Below are 26,009 nucleotides of genomic sequence, written 5' to 3'. Positions count from 1 at the left end.
CCCCTCTCCCCGAAGGGACTCGGGGCGGTGTACAGGCATCTCATTAAAAAAGATACAAAAATAAATACCCTTAAATACCCTTAAAATCGAATTAAACCTAACAGCTGTACAAGATAATAAAAGTTAAAAATCAACCTAAAACTAACCCCTAAAAATTTAAAAATGCAGACTTGAGGGACTAAACTGGGATTAGGCCAGGCCAGCTAACTTGAACAGGTGGGTTTTAAGCTTCTTACGGAAGGAGCGGAGATCGGTGGTGGTTCTGATATCAGGGGGGAGGTCATTCCAGAGGGTCGGGCCCATCACAGAGAAGGCCCTACTCCTGGGTGTCGCCCGCTGGCACTGCCTAGTGGACGGCACCCGGAGGAGTCCCTCTCTGTGAGAGCGGATCGGCCGAAGGGATGTGTGGGGCAGGATACGATCCCGCAAATACCTAGGTCCTGTGCCATGGAGCGCTTTAAAGATGATAACCAACACCTTGAAACGCACCCGAAAAGCCACAGGTAGCCAGTGCAGCCTGCGCAGGAGAGGTGTTACGTGGGAGTATCTAGCGACTCCCGCAATTGTCCGCGCGGCCGCATTCTGAACCAACTGCAGCCTTTGGGTGCATCTCAAGGGGAGCCCCATGTAGAGAGCATTACAGTAGTCCAGTCGGGACGTCACAAGCGCATGGGTGACTGTGCAGAGGGCGTTCCGGTCCAATAGGGGATGCAATTGGCGAACCAGGCGAACCTGGTCTAACGCCTCCCTTGCCATGGCTGTCACATGGTCATCCATTGACAGCCGGGCATCCAGGAGGATGCCCAAATTGCGTACCCGATCCACGGGGGCCAGCTGTTCGCCCCCAATGGCCAGTGATGGGAGCAACTGGTTGAACCGGGGTGCCGGTAGCCACAGCCACTCCATCTTGGACGGGTTGAGCTTGAATCTGTTACTTCCCATCCAGATCCGTACGGCTTCCAGACACCGGGACATCACTTCGTCCCAAAGGCGTGTGGGAATAAATATCCATCAGATTCATTTCCAAGCTGGGAAAAAGGCACTAGAGACAAAATGGAGGCTGAAGGTCGATTGGAAAGATGGTTTAATAATGAACCAGAAGCACATGGGTAATTCTGGGCAGCTGACCACATGGAGTTGAGAGTGGGGGTTATTTATACCTTCTCTTGGGCTTTGCACTTGAGCTTCCTGTTCCTATGCAAGAACATGTGTTCTATTGGCTGCTGTCAGACTCCCACGGGGCCATGTAAGGGTTATGATTGTCTGAGCTACGTATGTTTGGTTGAAGTTTGGACTGCTGGGGGTGGTGCAACTGAGATGATGCAATGAAAGGGGCTTTGGGCAATTCCTATTGTGGCTGAGGGCTAGTTCTACCTTTGTTGGATCTCAGGTGAGGGTATTTGCTTATGAATAGAGCTAGCTATCTCTTTATCTCTTTTTTATTAGCATTCTTTTAAATGTACACAAGTATTGAATACATGAACAGTGTGGCATCTGGGTATCATTAGTTTTGATGCACAATAACGGTGATAATATTGATAGCATTAGTTACATTAATCATACACACATAATTCTAATAATTACTCTAGATATTAAAATTAAAGTTGTTAACATGTTAGTATTTGCTCCACCGTGTATATAATCATCCATCATTTAATTATTCAATATTTTAATACACAATACTAATAACCATAGTAGTAGTATTTAGATATACATAAAACGTAAAAAAAAATATGTTAAAAAAAATCGTAAAACGGCACTTGGTGGCTCAGTGGCTAAGATGCTGAGCTTGTGATCAGAAAGGTCGGCAGTTTGGTGGTTCGAATCCCTAGCGCCGCGTAACAGAGTGAGCTCCCGTTACTTGTCCCAGCTTCTGCCAACCTAGCAGTTCAAAACCACGTAAAAATGCAAGTAGAAAAATAGGAAGCACCTTTGGTGGGAAGGGAACAGCATTCGGTGCGCCTCCGGTGTTGAGTCAAGCCAGCCACATGACCACAGAGACGTCTTCGGACAGCGCTGGCTCTTCGGCTTTGAAACGGAGATGAGCATCGCCCCCTAGAGTCGGGGATGGCTAACACACACGTGCAAGGAGAACCTTTACCTAAAACCTTATCTTTTTATTTTTTTAAGTGCTGGGAGCTATTAAGGAAGGTGGGGGCTGCTTTCTCACTCTAAAAAACCCCCATGTTTCTCCATTTCTCATCTAGGGAAATATAATGTTTGGCATTTTTCATATTCCTTAAAGTATCTCATTCTTCTAGGACAGTGATGGCGAACCTTTTTTGGCTCGCGTGCCACAAGTGTGGGGAGCGCAGGGGGGTCGAGTGCGGGCGTGCCGCACCCATAATGCAACGCGCAACCACCCCAGTGCGCATGCGCGCAAAACGCACGACCACCCCCATTTTTACATGTTTTTTTTTGCCCTTCCCAGGCTCCAGGGGCTTTATAGCAGCCTGGGGAAGGCAAAAAGAGCCTCCCCCGACCCCCCGGAGGCCCTCCAGAGGCTTCAGGGACTGTCCAGAGGCTTCCCTGAAGCCTTCGGAGCGCTTAAAACCACCCTCCGAGCAAACCGGAGGGTGGTTTTAAGCGTTTTGAAGGCTTCAGGGTCAGTCCCTGAAGCCTCCGAGGGGGCGGGGGAGGCTCTTTTCGCACTCCCCAGGCTCCTATAAAGCCTCTGGAGCCTGGGGAAGGCGAAAAATAGCTTTTAAAAAGGTGAACTCAGCTGACAGGGCAGCGCATCGCGTGCCCTGACAAATGGCTCCGCGTGCCACTTGTGGCACGCGAGCCATAGGTTCGCCATCACAGTTCTAGGAGAAGGGTGGGTGCTAACTTCTTGCATGTGCTTTTTCCAAAAGCAACTGGACTTCGTTTTTCCTTGGAAGACATTGTACTTCTCACCCAAGAAGTATCTGAGAAACTCCACAATCTTCTGAACAAGAACTCACTACCATGGATGACCCATAAACCGGATGCTTCTCCAGATCGTTCCTCTCTTGTCACGGAAAGAGCCAGAGGCCTCCCAGCTCCTGGCTTAGCCCGAGATGACTTCTTCTTGGAAATCTTTTTTTCCCCTAAAGCCCTTCCGGTAATGAGAACCTCCATTCTGCAGACAAACGGCCTTCTGACACGCTAGGAAGTATCAGAATCTAGTCCTTTTTTTTTTTTTTTGCAAGCGAGAGATTAACGGGCTTGGAAATTTACCATAAAATTATTCTTTCCTTCCTTCCTCAGCCCTGCCACCTCGACATCCCTCAAGTTTTCCTTCCAGCATCAACAGAAACAGAGGAAATATCACACAGAGCTTTCCTGAACGTGGCCCACAAGCGCCCCCTGGTGGACGAAGGGGAGAACTGGGAATTCCCAGTATGGGAGTTAAAATGTTCTTTTTCCAAGGTGGGTTTTTTCCTCCCCAATTGGGAGAAAATTTGTAGCCGGAGAGCCAAAATTTAGCACCCATGTAGTCCTTAACTTACAACAATTCATTTAGTGACCATTTGAAATGACAACGTCCTTGGAAAAGGGAATTCACAACCAGGGTTGGGCTGCTGTGACAAAATCAGTGGACCAGAGGAATGCCGTTGATATAGTTTACTTGGACTTCAGTAAGGCATTTGATAAGGTAGACCATAACCTACTACTAGATAAAGTAGAAGAATGTGGGTTAGACAGCATCACTACCAGAAGGATACGTAACTGGCTGACCAACCGCACTCAACGTGTAGTCCTCAATGGAACTGCATCTACACGGAGGGAAGTATGCAGTGGAGTACCCCAAGGCTCTGTTTTAGGCCCAGTATTCTTCAACATCTTCATCAATGATTTGGATGAGGGAATAAATGGGGAACTCATCAAATTTGCAGATGACACCAAGCTGGCAGGAATAGCCAACACTCCAGAAGATAGGCTTAAGAAACAGAAGGATCTTGACAAACTTGAACATTGGGCACTATCTAATAAAATGAAATTCAATGGTGAAAAGAGTAAGGTTCTACATTTAGGCAAGAAAAAACGAAATGCACAGGTACAGTATAGGTGGTACCTGGCTCAACAGTAATAACTGAGAGGGATCTTGGAGTCCCAGTGGACAACCATTTAAATATGAGCCAGCCGTGTGCAGCAGCTGCCAAAAAAGCCAATACAGTTCTAGGCTGCATTAACAGAGGGATAGAATCAAGATCACGTGAAGTGTTAATACCACTTTATAATGCCTTGGTAAGGCCACACTTGGAATACGGCATTCAGTTCTGGTCACCACGATGTAGAAAAGATGTGGAGACTCTAGAAAGAGTGCAGAGAAGAGCAACAAAAATGGATTGGGGGACTGGAGGCTGAAACATATGAAGAACGGTTGCAGGAACTGGGTATGTCTAGTTTAATGAAAAGAAGGACTAGGGGAGACATGATAGCAGTCTGCCAATATCTCAGGGGTTGCCACAAAGAAGAGGGAGTCAAACTATTCTCCAAAGAACCTGAGGGCAGAACAAGAAGCAATGGGTGGAAACTAATCAAGGAGAGAAGCAACTTAGAACTGAGGAGAAACTTCCTGAGAGTTAGAACAATTAATCAGTGGAACAGAAGTTGCCTCCAGAAGTTGTGAATGCCCCAACACTAGAAGTCTTTAAGAAGATGTTGGATAGCCATTTGTCTGGAACGGTATAGGGCAGCGATGGCGAACCTTTTTTGGCTCGCGTGCCACAAGTGGGGGGAGCGTGGGGGGGGTCGTGTGCGGGCGTGCCGCACCCATAATGCAACGCCCCCCAGTGCGCATGCGCACACAACGCGCCCATTTTTGCATGATTTTTTCGCCTTCCCCAGGCTCCAGAGGCTTTATAGGAGCCTGGGGAGGGCGAAAAGAGCCTCCCCTGCCCCCCCCCCCCGGAGGCTTCAGGGAACGTCCCTGAAACCTTTGGAACGCTTAAAACCACCCTCCGAGCAACCCGGAAGTGACTTCCGGGTTGATCGGATGGTCGTTTTAAGCGCTCTGAAAGCTTCAGGGAAGCCTCGGGATGGTCCCTGAACAGGCACAAGACGTGCGTCTCCATCGCCTGGGCCCGGATCGCCTCCGCCGCGCGGCGCCTCAGGCTCGGCGTCCTTGCGCCCGGCCTTCACATCGCTGACGCCGCCGCCGCCACCGCCGCCACCGCCGCTAGGACGGGCTCGGCCGAAGGGAAGTCCGTCAGGCTTCCGCCGCACCGCCCTCGCCTCCTCCTCCTCCTCCTCTAGCCGCGCCATCGCAAGGATTAAGGCGAAAGGGGGGGGACGGGGAAAGCGAAGGGGGCTTTGTTGTCCTCCTTCTCCTTCTCCTCCTTTCCCCCTCCGGCTAGAACGCGGCGCCGGGGCCCGGCAGGCAGCAAACAAGTCGGAGCCTGCCGACTGGAGGAAGAGGGTGAGAGGCGTCTCCTGTGAACGGCGGCAGCAGCGGCGACAATAGTCGCAACTCGGCTGCCTGCCGCCTTTCCCCTCCTTTGTCTCCCAGCCGGGGCAGCCCGCCGCCGACTTACGACTATTGCCGCCGCTGCTGCCGCCGTTCACAGAACCCGCCTCTCACCCTCTTCCTCCAGTCGGCAGGCTCCGACTCGTTCGCTGCCTGCCGGGCCCCGGCGCCGCGTTCGAGCCGGAGGGGGAAAGGAGGAGGAGAAGGAGGACAACAAAGCCCCCTTCGCTTTCCCCGTCCCCCCCCTTTCGCCTTAATCCTTGCGATGGCGCAGCTAGAGGAGGGGGAAAGGAGGAGAAGAAGAAGGAGGACAACAAAGCCCCCTTCGCTTTCCCCGTCCCCCCCCTTTCGCCTTAATCCTTGCGATGGCGCGGCTAGAGGAGGAGGAGGAGGAGGCGAGGGCGGCGCGGTGGAAGCGTGACGGACTTCCCTTTGGCCGAGCCCGTCCTAGTGGCGGTGGCGGCGGCGGCGGCAGCGATGTGAAGGCCGGGCGCAAGGACGCCGAGCCTGAGGCGCCGCGCGGCGGAGGCGATCCGGGCCCGGGCGATGGAGACGCACGTCTCGTGCCTGTTCAGGGACCATCCCGAGGCTTCCCTGAAGCCTTCAGAACGCTTAAAACGACCATCCGATCAACCTGGAAGTCACTTCCGGGTTGCTCGGAGGGTGGTTTTAAGCGTTCCGAAGGCTTCAGGGAAGCCTCCGGACAGTCCCTGAAGCCTCCGGGGGGGGAGGCTCTTTTCGTCCTCCCCAGGCTCCTATAAAGCCTCTGGAGCCTGGGGAAGGCGAAAAATAGCTTTTAAAAAGGTGAACTCAGCTGGCTGACAGGGCAGCGCCTCGCGTGCCCTGACAAATGGCTCCGCGTGCCACTTGTGGCACGCGTGCCATAGGTTCGCCATCACGGGTATAGGGTTTCCTGCCTAGGCAAGGGGGTGGACTAGAAGACCTCCAAGGTCCCTTCCAACTCTACTATTGTATTGTATTGTATTGTATTGCTGCCGGCATTAATGCTGGTTCAGTGTGCAAAAACATTTTTTTGCACGTGCAAGTTAGAAAAGGAAGAAAAATTAAATTTCTGCAATAAAGATTGTTCTGGGCATGTGCAGAACCGAAAATCAAGATGGAGCCTCCACCAATAGAACCAGTTCAGAGGCGTGGCAGATTGAGTTACTACCTACTCGGCCGAACCGGGCCAAACCGGTAGGAACCCACCTCTGCTTACGATCATTTCTCACACATATGACCGTTGCAGCATCCCCTACGATCAGGTGATCAATATGCAGAGGTTTGGCAAATGACTCGCATTTATAACGGTCGCAGTGCCCCGGGGTCACGCAATCCCCTTTAGTGACCGCCGGCAAGAAAGGTGTGTAAAATAGGGCAAAAGTCACTTAGCAAATGATGCACTTAGCAACAGAAATGTTGGGCTGAATTGTGGTCGTAAGTGGAGGACTAGCTGTATTTGGAAGGCACTAAATGAAGAAACCCCAGTTTGAGCACACTGACAAAGGATAAACACAACAGTTTGATACAAGCACTCCTCGACTTGCGACCACAATGGAGCTCAACATTTCTGATGTTAAGCGAGACATTGGTTGAGTGAATTTTGCTCCATTTTATGACCTTTCACGCACACAGTTGTTAAGTGAATCGCTTTGGTTGCTAAGTTACTGAGCCGTTTGTGAAGTGAATCTGGTTTCCCCATTGACTTTTACTTTTGAGAAGGTCGTAAAAGAGGATCACGTGGCCCGAGGACACTGCAACGGTCTGGCAAACAGTCTTTTAAAGGAATATTTATGACTACCGACCTTATCTATCTTGGAAAGCTGCCATGCCACGGCAACTCCACTGCGCTACAGAGTACAAGCCATTTTACGGCAGTACGGTAGAAGCCATTTGAAGGCACAACAGGCTGCCTCTTAACAGAACACACACCTCGAGGGATGTTAGGGGTGTCTTACCCCCACAGTATTTGTTTCCAGAGAGTAAGTCATTTTTGTACCAAGTTTGGTGGAAATTGCTCAAGGCGTTCCAGAATTATGCTGGGTAAACACACACACACACACACACACACACACACACACACACACACAGAGCCATTTTTATATAAAGAGAGATTTTGGGGGTAGGTGGTTTCAACTCTTGTCTACTTCAGCGAGAGAGGTGGCTATGTGAATTGCTTAAATAAATGAAATTATCTATAAGTCGTCACAACAGAAGATTTGTAGCTCAGGGGTCAAACATGCTGCCTCGGGAATTCTGGGAGCTGAAGTCCACACACTTTCATGAGCTCAAGATTGAGAAACCTGTCAAGATTATTTCAACATTCATTTCCATCTTCAAGGGCAGTAGGCACCCTATCCAATTTTGTGACATGTGCAAATTTTGATCCATGTTCCCTCCATCTTTTTTTCTTAATCATTTATTCAAATTTAAAATCAGCAATGTTCCAATATTTGAGGGGCTGCCTGAGAGAGGAGGGGATCAAGCTATTTTCCAAAGCACCCGAAGGCCAGACAAGGAATAATGGATGGAAACTGACCAAGGAGAGATTCAACCTGGAAATAAGGAGGAATTTTCTGACAGTCAGAAAACAATCAACCCATGGAACAGCTTGTCTTTGGAAGTTGTGGAAGCTCCAATATTGAGTGTTTTAAAGAAGAGATTGGATAAGCATTTGTCAGAAATGGCGTAGGGTCTCCTGTATGGGCAAGGAGTTGGACTAGATGATCTACAAGGTCCCTTCCAACTCTGTTATTCTATTCCGTCTCTGCTATTCCGATTGTCTTTTTAAAAATGAACCCTAGGTGTCACTAGTAGATAACTTTCCACTCTCCAAAAAAAAACCCCAATTAATATTCTGAAATACTACTTTTTTCCTCCAGATCAGATTCCCAGCATTTTAAATCTCACAAAGCAACATACACAGAACTGGATGTTACTTTTGAGACATTTTAAGATGTGGCGGCTGAGATCACCTCCTGGTGTATCAAACTTTAAATCTGCAAATCTCCAACTGGGATGATGTCCAATTCGAAGTTTGCAAGAGTGTCTTCTCCTAGAACCACAGGGCTGAAGAGACCTTGGAGGTCTTCTAGTCCAGCCCCCTGCTCAAGCAAGAGAACCTATACCATTTCAGATAAGTGACTGTCCTATCTCTTCTTTAAAACTTCCAGTGTTGGATAATTCACAACTTCTGGAGGCAAGTTGTTCCACTGTTTAATTGTTCTAACTGTCAGGAAATTTCACCTTAGTTCTAGGTTGCTTCTCCCCCTGGCTGAGGTTGAGAAAAAGAGAGGCAGGTTAAACGCTACCCAGAAAGTTTACCTTTACAAAGCCTTAGTAAGACCACACTTAGAGTACTGCATTCAGTTTTGGTCACCATGATGTAGAAAAGATGTGGAGACTCTGGAAAGAATGAAGAGAAGAGTAACAAAGATGATTAGGGGACTGGAGACTAAAACATATGAAGAAAACGGTTGCAGGAACTGGGTATCTTTAGCTTAAGAGAAAGAAGGACTAGGGGAGACATGATAGCAGCGTTCCAATATCTCAGGGGTTGCCACAAAGAAGAGGGAGTCAAACTATTCTCCAAGGCACCTGAGGGCAGAACAAGACGCAATGGGTGGAAACTAATCAAGGAGAGAAACATCTTAGAACTGAGGAGAAACTTCCTGACAGTTAGAACAATTAATCAGTGGAACAGAAGTTGCCTTCAGAAGTTGTGAATGCCCCAACACTAGAAGTCTTTAAGAAGATGTTGGATAGCCATTTGTCTGAAACGGTATAGGGTTTGCTGCCTAGGCAGGGGGTTGGACTAGAAGATCTCCAAGGTCCCTTCCGTTATTATATTAAAAGATGGCCACTTCATCACGATGGCTCCAAAACATCCGTAAGGGCATTTTGTTGGGACGGCCGAGGTCACATAGCTGGGGAAGAAGCCCCCTTTATGCCGAGGGGGTCTTTAGCAACCTTCTGTGTCTCTGCCAGGCTGCTTTTTTTTTTGCAAAGGTATCCCAGGCCCCCTTGCTCATTTCCAGCTTCTGCGCCACCTCCGAGAGAGCGCAATGCTGTAAACAGACTCTCTCTGGAGAGCCTCGAGCAATCTCAACTGGTGGCAGCCTGCGCTCCGGTCCAGGAATGACGTCATTCCAGGGTCCCAAGGGCTGTGCAAGGAAGACCCAGCTGCTGGCTAATCTATCTTCCCATCCGGTGCTTTCTTGAGATAACCCACTCGAAGGATTCAGAAGGGGCCTTTAAATAAACCCCGTGTAACCTACACTGTGAGAAGCTCTTCTTTTTTAAAAAATAAATAAATAAAACTCTCCCTCTGCCAGCACACAGACACTCAATGCTTTCTCTGACTTAAGAAACATCTCCTGAGCCAGGAGTTGATCTGGTGAGAGGACGATGGGATTGGCAGGGGTCACGGGGGGGGGGAGATGTCATCTAGTCTGACTCTCTGCAGGGGTGCAGGAAAACCAGTTAAAAACATCCTTGTCCAGCCTCCTTTTAAAAAGATCTCAATCAGAATAGAGTTGGAAAGGACCTTAGAGGTCTTCTAGTCCAACCCCCTGCTCAAGCAGGAGGCCCTATGCCAGTGATGGCTAACCTTTTTGCCATCGTGTGCCAAAAGCAGGGGGAGCACGGGGGGCGCATGGATGTGTGTGCCATCCCCCTGCGCATACGCGCACAACTCCCCCATCCCCCACCCCGTGCCATAGGTTCACCATCATGGTCCTCTTCCATTTCGAACAAAGGGGTTGTCCAGTCTTTCCTTTAAAAACCTACAATTTCTAGAGGGGAAAATGTTCCACTGATTAATTAACAGAATAAGAGAGGTGGAAGGAACTTTGGAGATCTTCTAGTCCAACCCTCTGCTTAAGCAGGAAACCCTATACCGTTTCAGACAGATGGCTATCCAACATCTTCTTAAAGACTTCCAGTGTAGGGGCATTCACAACTTCTGAAGGCAACTTCTGTTCCACTGATTAATTGTTCTAACTGTCAGGAAGTTTCTCCTCAGTTCTAAGTTGCTTCTCTCCTTGATTAGTTTCCACCCATTGCTTCTTGTCCTGCCCTCAGGTGCTTTAGAGAATGTGGATATTGATAATAGCACCTTAGATATTGGAAGACTGCTATCATGTCCCCACTAGGGGAGACATGATAGCAGTGTTCCCATATTTCAGGGGCTGCCACAAAGAAGAGGGAGTCAAGCTATTCTCCAAAGCACCTGAAGGCAGGACAAGAAGCAATGGGTGGAAACTAATCAAGGAGAGAAGCAACCTAGAACTGAGGAGAAATTTTCTGACAGTTAGAACAATCAATCAGTGGACCAACTTGCCTTCAGATGTTGTAGGTAGAAGCTACATCACTGGAAGTTTTTGAAGAAGAGATTGGGCAAATGGTCTCCTGCTTTAGCAGGGGGTTGGACTAGAAGACCTCCAAGGTCCCTTCCAACTCTGCTATTATGTTATCTTCTCCCCGAGTCTTCTGTTCTTCAAACCGAACATGCACAGGTCCTTCGATCTGTCGTCTCAGGTCCTGTCCTGGCCCATCTTAATTATGGCGCCCAAAATCGTACTCAGCAACCCAAATATAGGATTAAAAGCAGAGAGGGATGAGGACTTCGTGTGTCTTTCATACGCAACTTTGACTACTGCACAACCCAGAACTGATTTAGCTCTTCCACCAGCTGCTCCCACAGTTGGCTCATATTCAGTTTCTCCTCCTCTGGTATCTCTCCATTCTCTCTCTCCGTTATAACATTTCCAAGCTGTTCTGACCTAGGCTTCCCAAGATCATGAAGCCGAATCCTTGTCCCAATAAAACCTCTTTTATTTAAGTTAAAGAGGATAATTCCTCTCCAACAAAGTCTCGGCCAACAGTCTTTCATGAGATTTCACCACTACAGACCTTTGTCAGGGTTGGAAAGCGGCCAGGCCGATATCTTCCAAACGCCACGCTGTATCAGCAATTCCTTGGCAAGAAGTCAAGAACAGATCTTCACCCTAATGAATTGAACTAATTGCCTCCTGCAAACTCCACTCCCCTTTTGCTCCTCTTTATTCCCTATGGGAGGGGCCATTCATCATCCACCCGTGGCCTTACTCCCAAGACGACACCTGTTCTTTAGCTGTTCCCTTCGTCTGGTAACTTTGTGCAAGCGCACACTGGGAACAGGTTCCAGTTGTTCATCTGCCTCACTGATGTCCGTCTCCGAAGGCAGTTGATAACTGTCGGACGGCTCTGACTCCATCTCTGCCTCCAACGCAGAGCCCTCGTCCGAGTCTTCCCCATACTCCAGGACTGGCCCATGTTCCTCCCCAACCTCCTCATTGTCTGAGTCTGCTGCCAGCTCCGCTGGACGCTGGCGGGCCACAACACAAGCCATGAATCCTCCATCTTGTATATCCGCCACGCTTTTCTCCTCCCTCATTATAATTCCTTCCTTTTCTTACATCCTCTTTGAAGGACATCTTGTTCTCAGCCCAGCCTTTCCCGACTCTCTGGATTAGATTGCAATCTTTGTCTGTCGTCTTGATGGTTGGCCAGTCCTCCCAATTTTCTGTCGTCTGCAACAACTCTTGGATGCAGATCAAAAAGGGCTGTCTTACTCCGACGTTTCAAGAAACCATGGCCTAGTAAACAGGCCTGATAACACGGTACAAGAACAGAATCGTCTAGATATGGGAAGGCATTTTTTTTTCTAACAGCCCATAATTGTCCCAAGTATTTTAATCTCGGGATTTGGGGTGCAGGAGGAAGCTACAGAAACTGGTTCTGCCTTTACTTTTTTTTAAAAAAGCATGCCCTAAATTGTAAGGTGATAGTAGGAAGGGTCTGGGAGATAGGAAGTTTCTCCTAGTGTTGCCTTCAATCTAATAAAATGTTTAAAGACCACACACAAACACAAACACACACACACACACACACACACACACACACACAAAATTTGTGGATGTTCCAATACTGGAGGTTTTTAAGAAGAGATTGGCCAGCCATTTGTCCAGACTCATGTAGGGTTTCCTGCCTAAGCAGTGGACTAGAAGACCTGCAAGGTCTCTTCCACCTCTGTTATTTTATTCTGTTCTGTTCAATTCAATTCTGTTCTGTTCTGTATTCTATTCTGTTCTCTATTCTGTTCTGTTCTCTATTCTATTCTGCATTCTATTCTATTCTGTTCCTCTGTTCTATTCTGTTCTGTTTTATTCTGAATTCTATTCTCTATTCCAGCGATGGCGAACCTTTTTTGGCTCGCGTGCCACAAGAGGGGGGAGCGCATAATGCAATGCACGACCCCCCCCAGTGCACATGCGCACACAATGCGTGACCCCCCCATTTTTACATGCTTTTTTCGCCCTCCCCAGGCTCCAGAGGCTTTAGAGGAGCCTGGGGAGGGCAAAAAGAGCCTCTGCCGCCCCTGCCGGAGGCTTCAGGGACCATCCGGAGGCTTCCCTGAAGCCTTCGGAACGCTTAATACCACCCTCCGAGTTCCAGGTTGTCGGAGGGTGGTTTTAAGCGCTCCGAAGGTGTCAGGGAAGCCTCCGGACGGTCCCTGAAGCCTTCGGGACACTTAAAACGACCCTCCGAGCAACCCGGAAGTGACTTCCGGTTTGCTCGGAGGGTCGTTTTAAGCATCCCGAAGGCTTCAGTGAAGTCTCCGGACGATCCCTGAAGCCTCTGGGGGGGCGGGGGAGGCTCTTTTCGCCCTCCCCAGGCTCCTATAAAGCCTCTGGAGCCTGGGGAAGGCGAAAAATAGCTTTTAAAAAGGTGAACTCAGCTGGCCAGCGCACACATGCGCGCTGCCCAGCTGACAGGGCAGCGCCTCACGTGCCCTGACAAATGGCTACGCGTGCCACTTGTGGCACGCGTGCCATAGGTTCCCCATTCTGTTCTCTAATCTGTTCTATTCTATTCTGCATTTTCTCTATTCTGTTCTGTTGTTCTTTTCTAGTCTATTCTGTCCTCTATTCTATTTTCCGTTTTCTATTGTCCTGTTCCGTTCCATTCCATTCCGTTCTGTTTGTTCCATTCCATTCCAATTCTAATTCTCTTATTCTATTCTGAGCATTCAAATACTGATCGCTTGACCTTGAGGAAGTTGCAACACCAGCCAGCAAATCCTGCCCTGCTGCCACATGCGCCCGAGCTGGCCAGGCGCTCCGGAACATGGATGCACATCAATGCTGTGGGCTGGAGATCTAGGGCCACGCAAGATGCCTGCTCGGGTGGGGAGGGAAGCTTCGGCCCGCCCGTCCTGGCTGGCAGCTCTGCTCCCCTTGCTCTTCTGGCTTGCGGCACCAAGGGTCTTCGCATGTGCATGCACACCAGAAACCGGAATATAATGTTCCCGGCACGCGCATGTGCACCGGGCATCTGCTCTTTTTGTTTCTGGCGCTCTCACACACATGAACGGCAGCTGGTTGGCATGCCGGAACCCAGACGAGCAACAGCTGACCGCTCCATGTGCCCAGAGAGATGGCTCTGTGTGCCACTTCCAGCACGCGTGCTACAGGTTCACCATCCCAGCCCTAGAGTAAGAGAACTTAAACCACTTGAGGCCCAGTTTGGTGTAGTACTTTAAAGCTCTGGGCCAGAAATCTGAAGACTTCAATTTCCAATCTTGCTTTAGGTGTGTGAAGCCAGTTGGGTGAACTTGGGCCGGTCACTCTCTCTCAGCCCCAGAAAGGAGGCAATGGAAACCACTTCTAAAAAAAAAAACTTGCCAAGGAAAACTGCAGGGATGACACACTAAGCAGCCAGGGGCGAATCTTCCCTATAGACACACACACAAACACACCTATAGGGGCTGCCCGGAAAATTGTATGATTTTGTATAGGATTCGCACTCAGCTCAAGAGTGGATCTTCCTGCCTATGAAATGAAAATTAAGATGCACTAATTAAAGACACGGGAACAACACAAATTGGCAATCGGGGTTTCTGAAGAACTAGGAAAAGTAAAGTTGGTCTTGAGAATTGGGATTGAAAAACAGCAAGCCAAGCCTTCAATGCCCTGATACATCTGCCCCCAACTTTTTATATAAGAATATTTATGGTGACTCCTTAAAATTTAGCCTTCTTGTTCCAAGAATTCAGTCTTAAAAGAGAATTGGCATGGGATAAAGGCTCTCCAGATTTCTGTTTCAAGCAGCAAGTGATATTTTAAATCTTTGTAATGCCAATGATATTTTTTTAATGTTTTAACTGTTCCCAGCAAAGTCAGTAGTAATGGTGCATTTCTGAGGCTCGTAAAATGCTTTTTGTTGGTTCCTCAAACTTCATTGTGTGCAAAACTAGAAAACCCCAATTCATTAAGTTACTTAGTAGACAGAAACTGGCATTTTTCATTTATCTGTTAATATATATAGGCTGTTCCTTCAGATGGAAGGGATCCACTTGGAGGTTTATTTGAATGCAAGTGGCCTCAATGACTCAATGAAAAGAATGCAAATGACCAGCTGTCTGCAAGGAGCATTAATCCTTCCGTCCCCCACCATCCAGTCAGAGCTGAAAAAGCTTCTGCGATGAGAAGCAAAACGTCTTCAAAAGGAAAAACCAGAAAGTCCAGTTACCTCCTGAAAAAATACCTTTGGGACAACCATGACCTGGATGACTGAGAATCTCTATAGATCTTTAGTTATACAATTTGGGATGAAAACCCTTGGAATGGTGTGGAAGTAAGAATGGATTTCCAGTTGAAAAAATTGCAGGCTACAAGAACCATCTGCACCACTCAGGTGACCCAGAAGACACAGATAGACCTCCAGATGGCCTCAAGGACTCTCTAAAAGGACGCAAATGATCAGCTGTTTGCAAGGAGTATCAATCCTTCAATTTCCCACCATGCAGTCAGAGCTGAAGAAGCTTCTTGCATGAGAAGCGAAATGTCTTCAAAGAAAAAAATCAGAAGTCCAGTTGCCTCTTGAAAAAAAAAAAGCACCTTTTGGATTACAGCAGGCCTGGGCAACTCTGGCCCTTTGAGGACATGTGGGCTCAGGAATTCTGGGAGTTGAAGTCCACAGGTGGACAAAGGGCCAGAGTTGCCCCATCTCTTCATCTACAGTAGGCAGTTGCCAATAACTGACATTGAGTGGATGGCACTTAATCCATTGCTATTCCTCCAGGTTGTGGAATGAAACTTGGTTCTATGAGAACATTTGGAATAGAATAGAATAGAATAGAATGGAATGAGAATAGAACAGAAAATATGGGAACAGAATAGAATAGGAATAGGATGAAGAATGGAGTGGAATAGAATAGACTAGAAATTCTATATATTCTAGAATATTGTGGTCATTTGCATTCTTTTTAGAGTCGTTGAGACTACTTCCATTCCCTATTCTATTCTATTCCATTCTATTCATTTCTATTCTATCTAGATGTACTGTAGGACACGCGGGCCTCGTAATCCACCCAGGCTCTCTCAAGCCACAAAAGTCCACGTCAGAGACCCTAACCCTCTAAACCGGACGCAAAGCTGATTTCCCCAACAGGGATCATCCGAAACGACCCCTCCCCGGCACCCCCCCAAGGAGCCCGCGAGCGCCCGGTTGCAAAAGCAAAGCCGCGCCCTGCGCCTCGGGCAGCCCTGACCCCGCCCGCCGCATCACGTGACCAGCCCGCAGCCGGACTCGCTCCCGTCTGGCAGGCAGGCAGGCGGCGGGTGAAGGAAAGGGGCGTGGCCGAGGAGGCCCCCCCCTCTCTCTGTGTGTCTCTCGGGGCGGGGCCGAGTTCCCGGACCTAAAAAAAAAAGAAAAGAGGCAGGCGTACTCCGATTGGCCGCTCAGGCTACGCCGGCTCTGGCGGGCGCGCGCGCAGGGGGCCCGATTGGCTGCTTCGCTCGCTGCGCTCTGGCGCCCTCCTCCCGCGGTGGAACGCCTTTGCATGCACGCGCTTGCGCACGCGCTCCTCCTCTCACTCTCTGGCTTTTTTTTCCCCCTCGCTCTCACTCTCTGCCCCCCTCCTCCTCCTCCCACCTTCCGCCCGGGCTTTGCACGCGGGAGGCGCGAGGTCTGGGCTGCTCCGGATTTGCAAAAAAAAAAAAAAAAAAATCCCCCAAATTTCCAAAATACGGGTAAGGCTGCTCGTGGGGAAAGGCGCGGGGAGGATGCATCCCACTCACTCACCCACCCACGCGTGGAGGGGAGGGGGCACCCCGGCTTTTCTTTCCCCCCCCCCCGAGAAGAGTGCATGGCTTCGGCTGCTCCAAGGAGGGGTGGATGCAAGGCTGGGGGGTGGGGGTTGCAAAAGCCCGGAGTCCACCCGAGAAGAATCCCCGGGGGAAATTGGGTGGGTGGGTTTTTCTTCTTGGAGGTTGCATGCATTGCACGGTTGGGGTTTTGCCTGGTTGCTTGGGCCTCGCCCTTCTTACTGCGGGGGGTCCGCGATCCCGGGGGATTCGCAAGCGGGGCGGGGGGAGACTGCGCGGTTGCAAAATAAAATAAAAAAATAAAATAAAAATAAATCCCTTTCCCCCCCCCTCCCTCCTTTCGATTGCAGCGAAAGGCCCAGCCCGGATTTGGCATTGCACCCGCCCGGTTGCTGCTTTTGCATTCTGCGGACCGATCCTTGGAGCGGCTCCCGGGTGGGGAAGGGAAAGGAAGGGCGAGAGAACCGAACTCGGGGAGGGGTGTCAGTGCAGGGGTGTGCAGCAAATGCCGGATTTGCAGGGTCTTAATTGTACACGTGGGTGCAAAACCGGGCCCCGGGGCTTGCAGGAAGACCCCCGATTCCAAAGCCCATCGGGCTGAGCAGCAACCCCGGTTAAGAAGGGGGGGGTTGCACCACCACCCCAGAAGCGACCCCGGCAGGCTAAGCCTGCATCCGTTGCATTCAGACTAGACGGGAAAGCTGGGATGATCGGAATCGTGGTTTATTATTTTGCATGGATTTCTTTATTTTTTCTTCCTTCTCTTTTGTTTTTTCTTTCTTTCCCTCACCTTCCTTCCTTATTTCCTTCCTTCCCCTTTTTTTCTTTTTCATCCTCCTTCATCCCTCCCCATCATCTTCCTTTCTCTCTTTCTCCTTCCTTTTCTCTTCCTTCTCTTTTTTCATTTTCACTTTCTTTCCTTCTTTCTTTCCCTTATCTTCCTTCTTTTTCTTTCCTTCCTTCCTCTTTTCTTCCTCATCCTCCTACATCCCTCTCCATCATCTTCCTTTGTCCTTTTCCTTTTCTTTTTTCTTTCGTTTTCACTTTCTTTCCCTCATCTTCCTTCTTTTTTTCTTTCCTTCCTTCCTCTTTTCTTCCTCATCCTCCTTCATCCCTCTCCATCATCTTCCTTTCTCTCCTTCCTTCTCTTCCTTTTTTTATTTTATTTTCTTTCTTTCCTTCTTTCTTTCCCTCATCTTCCTTCTTTTCTTCCTCATCCTCCTTCTTCCTTCCCCATCATCTTCCCTTCTCTCTCTCTCTCTCTCTCTCTTTCTTTCTTTCCTTCCTTGTCTTATGCCGGGTCGAGTCAACTCGGGGGCTCGAAGAGGGGTGGCAGGGAACAAACCACCTTTAAGCCCACCATGGTTGTGTGAATGCATCCCATTGTGGGTCATTTTCCCATGCGAAACCAGGGGGAAATGGCCAGATGAAGGGATTTGAATGCTTGATTCTAAATGAGTGAGGGGTCCACCTTATTGTTGGAAAAAGAAGATGTTTGGGGGTTTCCTGGTTCTTGAGGTTGGCTCTAGAAGAATGGAGCAGGATTTGGAAAGAAAGGTCCATCACTCAATCAGAATAGAGCTGGGAGGGATCTCGGAGGTCTTCTAGTCCAGCCCCCTGCTTAAGCAGGAGAGTCTATATATATATATCATTTCAGACAAGGGGCTGTCCAGTCTCTTCTTCCAAATCCTCCAGTGATGAGCACCCACAACTTCTGGTGTCAAGCTGTTCCACTGGTTAATTGTCCTCACTGTTAGGAAGTTTCTCCTTAATTTGAGGTTGCTTCTCTCCTTGATTGTCCCAAAGATGCTTTTTCAAGAGGCCACTGGACTTTCTGTTTTTTTCCCGCTTCTCATCCAAGAAGCTTCTTCATCTCTGAGCTGAAGAAGCTTCTTGGATGAGCTGAAGAAGCTTCTTGGATGAGAAGCAAAACTTCTTCAGAGAAAAACCAGAAAGTCCAGTGGCCTCTTGAAAAAGCATCTGGGACAACCGTGACCTGGATGACGGAGAATTTCCATAGACATCTCTCTCTGATTAGTTTCCAACCATTTCTTCTTATGTTGTCTTCTGGTGCTTTGGAAAATAGATTGACCCCCCCCCCTTCTTTGTGGCAGCCCCTCAAATCCTGGAATGCAGCTATCATGTCCCCCCTAGTCCTTCTGTTCTCTAGATTAGGCACCCCCAAATCCTGCAACCGTTCTTCATATGTTTTAGCTTCCAGCTGTCTAATCCTCCTGGTTGCTCTTCTCTGCACTCTTTCTAGAGTCTCAACATCATTTTTATAGTGTGGTGACCAAAACTGGATGCAGTATTCTAGGTGTGGCCTTACTAAGGCTTTATAAAGCGGTACTAGAACTTTACGTGATCTTAATTCTCTCTGTTTATACAACCGAGGATTGTATTAGTTTTTATGGCGGCGGCTGCACACTGCTGACTCAGTTTTAAGAGTCGTCTAAATTTGGAAAACTACCGATTTCGGGGAGGCGTGAGACTTACTGCAACTCAAGGGCCTTTCATCATCTTAGCTGCTCCTCTCTGCAATTTTTCCAACCTCTTTTTAGTAATGGGGTGGACCAAAACTGGATTCAAGTGTGGCCTTGCTTAAGGTTTTATTGAAAACCTCAGCCGTTGGCAAAAGATGGATTTAATAACGGGGGTGTGATCTAAAACTTTACTTTGCATAGTAGCAGTTTGTGGGAAGCCCCGTTCCCTGTTTTTTTCACGCTGCCGGGTGCATTCGGACTGGAGAAGGCTGGGATTTTAAATATTAACTTTCCAACTTTATATTTGGAGGCTTTGCTGAGCTCACATGATTTGCCTCCCTTGCGGCTGCATTTGATATAATTTGATTAAGTTTGGTGCCCACTGTCGCACCACAGACAGACTGGCACCTTACTTGACAGTCTGACCCCTCCCCCCCTCTCTATCATCTAGCTAGCTAGCTATCTGACACCTTCATGCTTACAAGAGATGATAGATAGATGATAGATAGATAGATAGATTGATTGATTGATTGATTGATTGATTATATATAGGCATACCAGGGGTTGTAACACACATACATACATACATACATACATACATACATACATACATACATATCTTGCAAACATGAAGATGTCAGCCCTTGCAAAAGAGGCCTGTGGTTACGACATGGCATTTCGTAGAATTGTGTGCAGCCTTTTGACATGCACGGAATGGAGTGCGCGTCATGTAACTTTATGTTGTACTACATAACTTAAATACAGGAATGCGCCAAATAATATTTGCAGGCCTGTAGAGAAGGAATTTAAAACTTCCTTGGAGGTTTGCTCTTTGGCCATTTTTTGGTCATTAAAAGAGTTTTAGGACAGCCACACTCTGGGATCAAAGGCAGAACATTGCTTGGGCTGTGTGTTTTCCTGAGATCAAACATCTGTTCCACATCTGTAGTGTTATCCTGGGTGGGGAAGCACATTTGGCTTCAGGTGGTGCAAAGACAGGTGGTGTGTTTACAGTTCATGCGTCTTTTTAGCCACTGAAGCTGCACTGAACAGGTCCTCAAGTTACGACTGTAATGGAACTTGCCTAAAATGGTCGGTATCGATAGCGGTCATTAATTGAGTCACCCAAAGGGAGTGATCTAATTTTATGAGCATTGTTTTTTACGTGGTTGTGAATTATTCGATGGTTTGCTAAGAGATGCTTATGCAAAAAACAAAAGCAAATTCCTGGGGGTTGTTTGTGGGTTTTTTTGCAAAACCGTCATAAATGAGATAATGTGGCTACAAATGGCTACAGCTGTGGTTTTGGTGGCCAAAGTGCAGCCATGAAGGAGGGAATCCAGCCGTCAGAATTTTGAATCTGGGTTCCAAGGGCTCTCAGAGAGGTTGGTCGTAAATTGAGGATTATCTGTACACGACAGGTAATCCTTGAGTTACGACCACAACGGAGCCCAAAATTTATGTCGCAAAGTGAGACACCTGTTAAGTGAATTTTGTCCCATTTTTCCTGCTGCGGTTGTTAAAGTGAATCATTGCTGTTTCGTAAGTTAGGAACCTGGTTGTTAAGTGAATCTGACATTGCTCGTTGGAAGATCGCAAAAGGAGATCACATGACCATGGGAAACAGCAACGGTCCATAAGTATGAACCAATTGCCGAGCGTCTCTGAGTTTTGATCACGTGACCACAGGGAGGCCGCCATGTCATAAGTGTGAAAATAGTCATGAGTCACTCTTCAGTGCCATAGCTTTGGACAGTCACTAAGTTACCTGTATTTCAAGCCCTTATTATTGGGCAGATTAAAAGTAAGCAATCAAAGCTAAGTTGGATCGGTTCCACCTTAATTTGTTTTTGTTTTTTTATGGATCCATTCTCTGAGTTTGGAACGATAATTTAGCCGTTTAGGCTGCTTTGGGCCTTAATAGTTTGTATAAAATTCCGAATTTGATAGTATTTAGCCCAATTCTTAGATGATACCTCAATTAAGAAAGAGGTATTAACCTGCGAGGATCTCACCATATTGAACAGAAAGATCCATTACGGCCTTCAGCTTCTTAGTCCTTGAGTTACAACCACTCGTATACAATACAATACAATACAATACAATAGAAAGATAGGTAGGTAGGTAGGATAGGATAGGGAAGAATAAAAAATAGAATAGAATAAAATAGAGAAGAATAAAAGACAGTAGAATTGAATGAAGGATGGATGGATGGATGGATGGCTAGATAGATAGGATAGGATAGGGAAGAATAAAAAAACAATTGAATGAATGATGGATGGATGGATGCATGGATAGGATAGGATAGGGAAGAATAAAAAACAGTAGAATTGAATGAATGAATGAATGAATGAATGATGGATAGGATAGGGAAGAATAAAAAACAGTAGAATTGAATGAATGATGAATGATGGATGGATAGGATAGGGAAGAATAAAAAACAGTAGATTGAATGAATAATGGATGGATGGATAGGATAAGATAGGGAAGAATAAAAAACAGTAGAATTGAATGAATGATGAATGATGGATGGATAGGATAGGGAAGAATAAAAAACAGTAGATTGAATGAATAATGGATGGATGGATAGGATAGGGAAGAATAAAAAACAGTAGAATTGAATGAATGATGGATGGATAGGATAGGATAGGGAAGAATAAAAAACAGTAGAATTGAATGAATGATGAATGATGGATGGATAGGATAGGGAAGAATAAAAAACAGTAGAATTGAATGAATGATGGATGGATGGATAGGATAGGATAGGGAAGAATAAAAAACAGTAGAATTGAATGAATGAATGATGGATAGGATAGGACAGTGCTTCTCTATTTTCTGTCATGCCCCCCCTAGGAAGAAGAAAACATTTCGCGCCCCCCGTAAATAGTATCATGTCTATAAAATTGTTATAAGTACACCTCTGCATAACACTGTATCCTTATTAACATATAAGAGAATAAAAAAAGAAAGAAATGTGGATCAATTTACAACAAAGAATAGCTTTATTAAATGTAGCAGAAAAGATTTAAAGGAGCACAGGATTTAAAGGAACACAATATTAAAAGAAAACTTTAACCTGCAAAACAAAAATATATAAAATAATTTGAGCTGAGCCCCCCTTTATGGAGCCTCGCGCCCCCCCTGGGGGGCCCGCCCCACTATTTGAGAAGCACGGATAGGATAGGGAAGAATAAAAAAACAATAGAATAGAATAGAATTCAATTCTTTATTGGCCAAGTGTGATTGGACACACAAGGAATTTGTCTTTGGTGCATATGCTCTCAATGCACATAAAAAGAAAAGGTACATTCATGAATCATATCACTTAATAATAGAGGGTACAAAAAAGCAATCAAATCATACTAGGAAACTATAAATCGTAAAGATACAAGCAACAAAGTTACAGTCTGCAGTCATAAGTGGGAGGAACGATGAGAAGACTAATAGTAATAGTAATGCAGACTTATGGGGACACGGTGGCTCAGTGGCTAAGACGAGCTTATCAATCAAAAAGATCGGCAGTAAGTAGAGGTCGATTGAGCCCAAAGTTTCTTTGCTAAGCGAGACAGTTAAGTGAGTTTTGCTCCATTTCCTGACCTCCCGTACCACACTTGTTAAGTGGATCACTGCAGTTAAGATAAGTTAACCTGGTGATAAAAAAAAAAAATGGGCCAAAGAAACAGGTGGTTAACAAAAAAGATGATAGTGAAACATGTAGATTTTAAAGCTGAACTGTTTTTATTAGGTATAATACTAGACCAATTAGTTAAGAAAAGTATGTATTTAATATTACATGTTGTAACAGCAGCGAGGATTATATTCGCGCCACATTGGAAAAATGAAGAAAAACCACAAAACAAGATAATTAAGATACTAGATTGTGCAGAAATTGACAGATTGACATTGAAAATTAAACAGAAAGAAGACACGGATACTGTCAAACATGGAATTTCTTGTACCAGTGGATGGGAAAAAGGGGTGGAGATTAAGAATATAATTGGCATTGTTAAGCAAATTAATAGGGGACGCAGTGGCTAAGATGCTGAGCTTGTCGATCAGAAAGGTCGGCTGTTTGGCGGTTCGAATCCCTAGCTCCCCGTAAGGGAGTGAGCTGCTGTTACTTTTCCCAGCTTCTGCCAACCTAGCAGTTCGAAAGCAGGTAAAAATGCAAGTAGAAAAGTAGGAACCAGCTTTGGTGGGAAGGTAACTGAAGGTAATGTCTGAATATGTCACATTTGCTAAGTGAATCCCTGCAGTTCTTAAATTAATAACATGGTTGTTAAATGAAACTGGTTTCCCCGTTAACTTTGCTTGTCAGAGGTCGCAAAAAGGGGTTAGGATACTGCAACCGTCATAAATGTGAGTTGTCAAGGGGCTGAATTTTGATCACTTAATCATGGGGATGCGGCAATGGTCATAAGTGTAAAAAACGATCATAAGTCACTTTCTTCAGTGATGATGTAAGTTTGAACTGTCACTAAATAAACTTGTAAGTCAAGGATTATCTGTAGTTTCCAATTGGTAAATCTTAGCTTTGTCAGTTGTTTATTGCGTCAGTTTCCAAACCTCCGAATTTTGATCCCTTGACCGTCAGGATGGCTGTTAAGTGAAATACGGTCATAAGTCATTTTTTTCAGTGCTGTTGTGACTCCCAACAGTCACTAAGTGAATTGCTGTAAATCAAGGACTACTCGTAAACAAGTAGGTCGCTTCTTCGAGCATTGCCACCATACTTTTTCACAAGAAAAAGTTTCTTTTCAACTGGGAAGTTGGTTTTGGGCATCCAGATTTTCTGTCTTTAAATCACCTAGCTAAAATCTTGATTCCGATCGGCAGGAATGTTGACCCCACAATTCACTTCATTGCAGTATGTAAATTCTTAATTAGGTTTCGGGACACACCTCTGGAAATCAAGATTGAGATCTGCGTGCAGACACCTGGAGATCGTTATTGCGGTGAAATGAATCACACAATTACAATTTAGACTTGTGGCCCCGAACTGCACCCTCGAAAGGCTCAATTTGGAGTTAGCCTCCGGTTGTTGTCACAGCTGATTTGGGGCTTGGTGTGGCTTTTGTATCAAAAACAGCTTCCGTGGACCTAACCCAGTGTGATTCACTTAACAACCAGATTCCCAACTTAGGAACTGCAGTGATTCACCTAACAACTATGGGAAGAAAATTCGTAAGATTGGGCAAGAACTCACTGAACAAATGTCTCACAAAAGAAATTGTGATTTACCTAACAGCTATGAGGGAAAAAATTCGCAAGATGGGGCAAAATTCACTGAACCAGATGTCTCATTTAACAACAAATTGTGGTGAATGGCAACTGGTTAATCCATGATGATGTCACTAGCTGGATGTGTGATGCTTATTTATCTTATCATATAATAATAGATTATAATAATAGATCAAGGCAGTTCTTGAGTTGCGACCAATATTGAACCCAAAATTTATGTTGCTAAGTGAGACATTGGTTAAGCGAGTTTTGCTTCATTTTACGACCTTTCATGCCACATTTGTTAAGCGAATCACTGCAGTTCATAAGTTAGTAACCCGGTTATTAAGTGACTCCAGCATCCCCACTGACTTTGCTTATCAGCAAGTCGCAAAAGGGGATCGCACAATCCAGGGACCCTGGAACCGTCATAAATATGAACTGGTTGCCAAATGTCTGAATAAATTACATTTGTGAAGTGATTCACTGCAGTTCTTAAATTAGTAGCGTGAAACTGGTTTCCCCATTCACTTTGCATGTTAGAAGGTCTCAAAAAGGTTAGGATACTGCAGCCGTCATAAATGTGAACCATTTGTCAAGGTGCTGAACGTTGATCGCAAAATTTGTTGCAGCAATGGTTGCAAGTGTGTAAAATGGTCATAAGTCACTTTTTTCAGTGATATTGTAACTTTGAAACATCACTAAATGAACTGTTGTATGTCAAGGATTATCTGTAATTTCCTATTGGTAAATCTTAACTTCCTCAGTTGTTTATTTCGTGCATGGCGTATCCTATACGGACTAGTAATATAAATTAACATTTCAACTAGATTAGTGGAACCCAATAAAATATAAATGTCCAAAAGACACATGTTCAAATATTAAAATCTTAGGCCATCTAACCATTGACCATTTCATCATTTAAATATTTTAAAAAATCAGATACTGGACCTACTTCTGTGAATCTATGGGTTAAAAAACTGTCTTTAAAAGATTTTTTTTTAAAAAAAAACTATTTTAAAATGCCATCGCTTATTTTTCTTGGGATCTGGGGGTCGGATATTAAATTTTGGCTCAATTCTCTGCTTGAAGTTGGCTTGGCAAAATACAACAAAGGACCACTCTTGAGTGCATTTGTGTAGAAAGCTGCAACAGTGGTTAGATATTGTGTAGCATTGTGTAGGAAGCAACAACCTTAGGCCCAAGGTTGTTGCTTTCTAAAAACAAATTCCGGTTGTCTACTAGGTCGATTTCGGTTTATGATTGCAATTATGACCAGAATCTAAGTAAGACATTTACTGCACACAAGTTTATGATCTTCTTTGCCACTGTTGTTAAGTGAACTGCTGCAGTTCTTAAGTCAGGGGTGTCCAAACTTGGGAACTTTAAGACTTGTGGACTTCAACTCCCAGAATTCCCCAGCCAGCCATGCTGGCTGGGGGATTCTGGGAGTTGAAGTCCACAAGTCTTAAAGTTCCCAAGTTTGGACACCCCTGTCTTAAGTGAATGTTATAGTAGTTAAACCAATCTGGTTTCCCCATAGACTTTGCTTGTCGGATACCGGCTGTGAAGGTCATAAACGGGACGCTGCAACCATCATAAATACATCGTGTTGCCAACTGCGGAGTTGGCAAGCAGAGTCGGACAGTGAGGAGGTTGGGGAGGAAGATGATCCAGTCCTGGAGTCTGGGGAAGGCTCTGATGAGGGCTCTGTGTCGGAGG

At 46.2% G+C, this 26,009-nt stretch overlaps 1 protein-coding gene and 1 long non-coding RNA gene across 2 annotated transcripts in view; both read left to right on the top strand.

Moving 5' to 3' along the window:
• The window catches only part of LOC309391060, a 658,099-nt gene that overhangs the window by 490,729 nt on the left and 141,361 nt on the right, over positions 1-26,009 (top strand). The window lies entirely within an intron of this gene.
• Positions 16,358-26,009, top strand: part of PTP4A3 (protein tyrosine phosphatase 4A3) — a 104,964-nt gene continuing 95,312 nt past the window's right edge. The window contains exon 1 of the mRNA XM_081951092.1: positions 16,358-16,509. The gene's annotated coding sequence lies outside the window, so the exon portion shown is untranslated. The remainder of the gene's footprint in view (positions 16,510-26,009) is intronic.

This window comes from Natrix helvetica (genome assembly GCF_964273705.1).
Source record: "Natrix helvetica genome assembly, chromosome: 4".
In the NCBI taxonomy this organism is placed as follows: Eukaryota; Metazoa; Chordata; class Lepidosauria; order Squamata; family Natricidae; genus Natrix; species Natrix helvetica.
The sequence above is the reverse complement of the archived record's forward strand: the minus strand, read 5'-3'. Positions and strand labels throughout refer to the sequence as shown.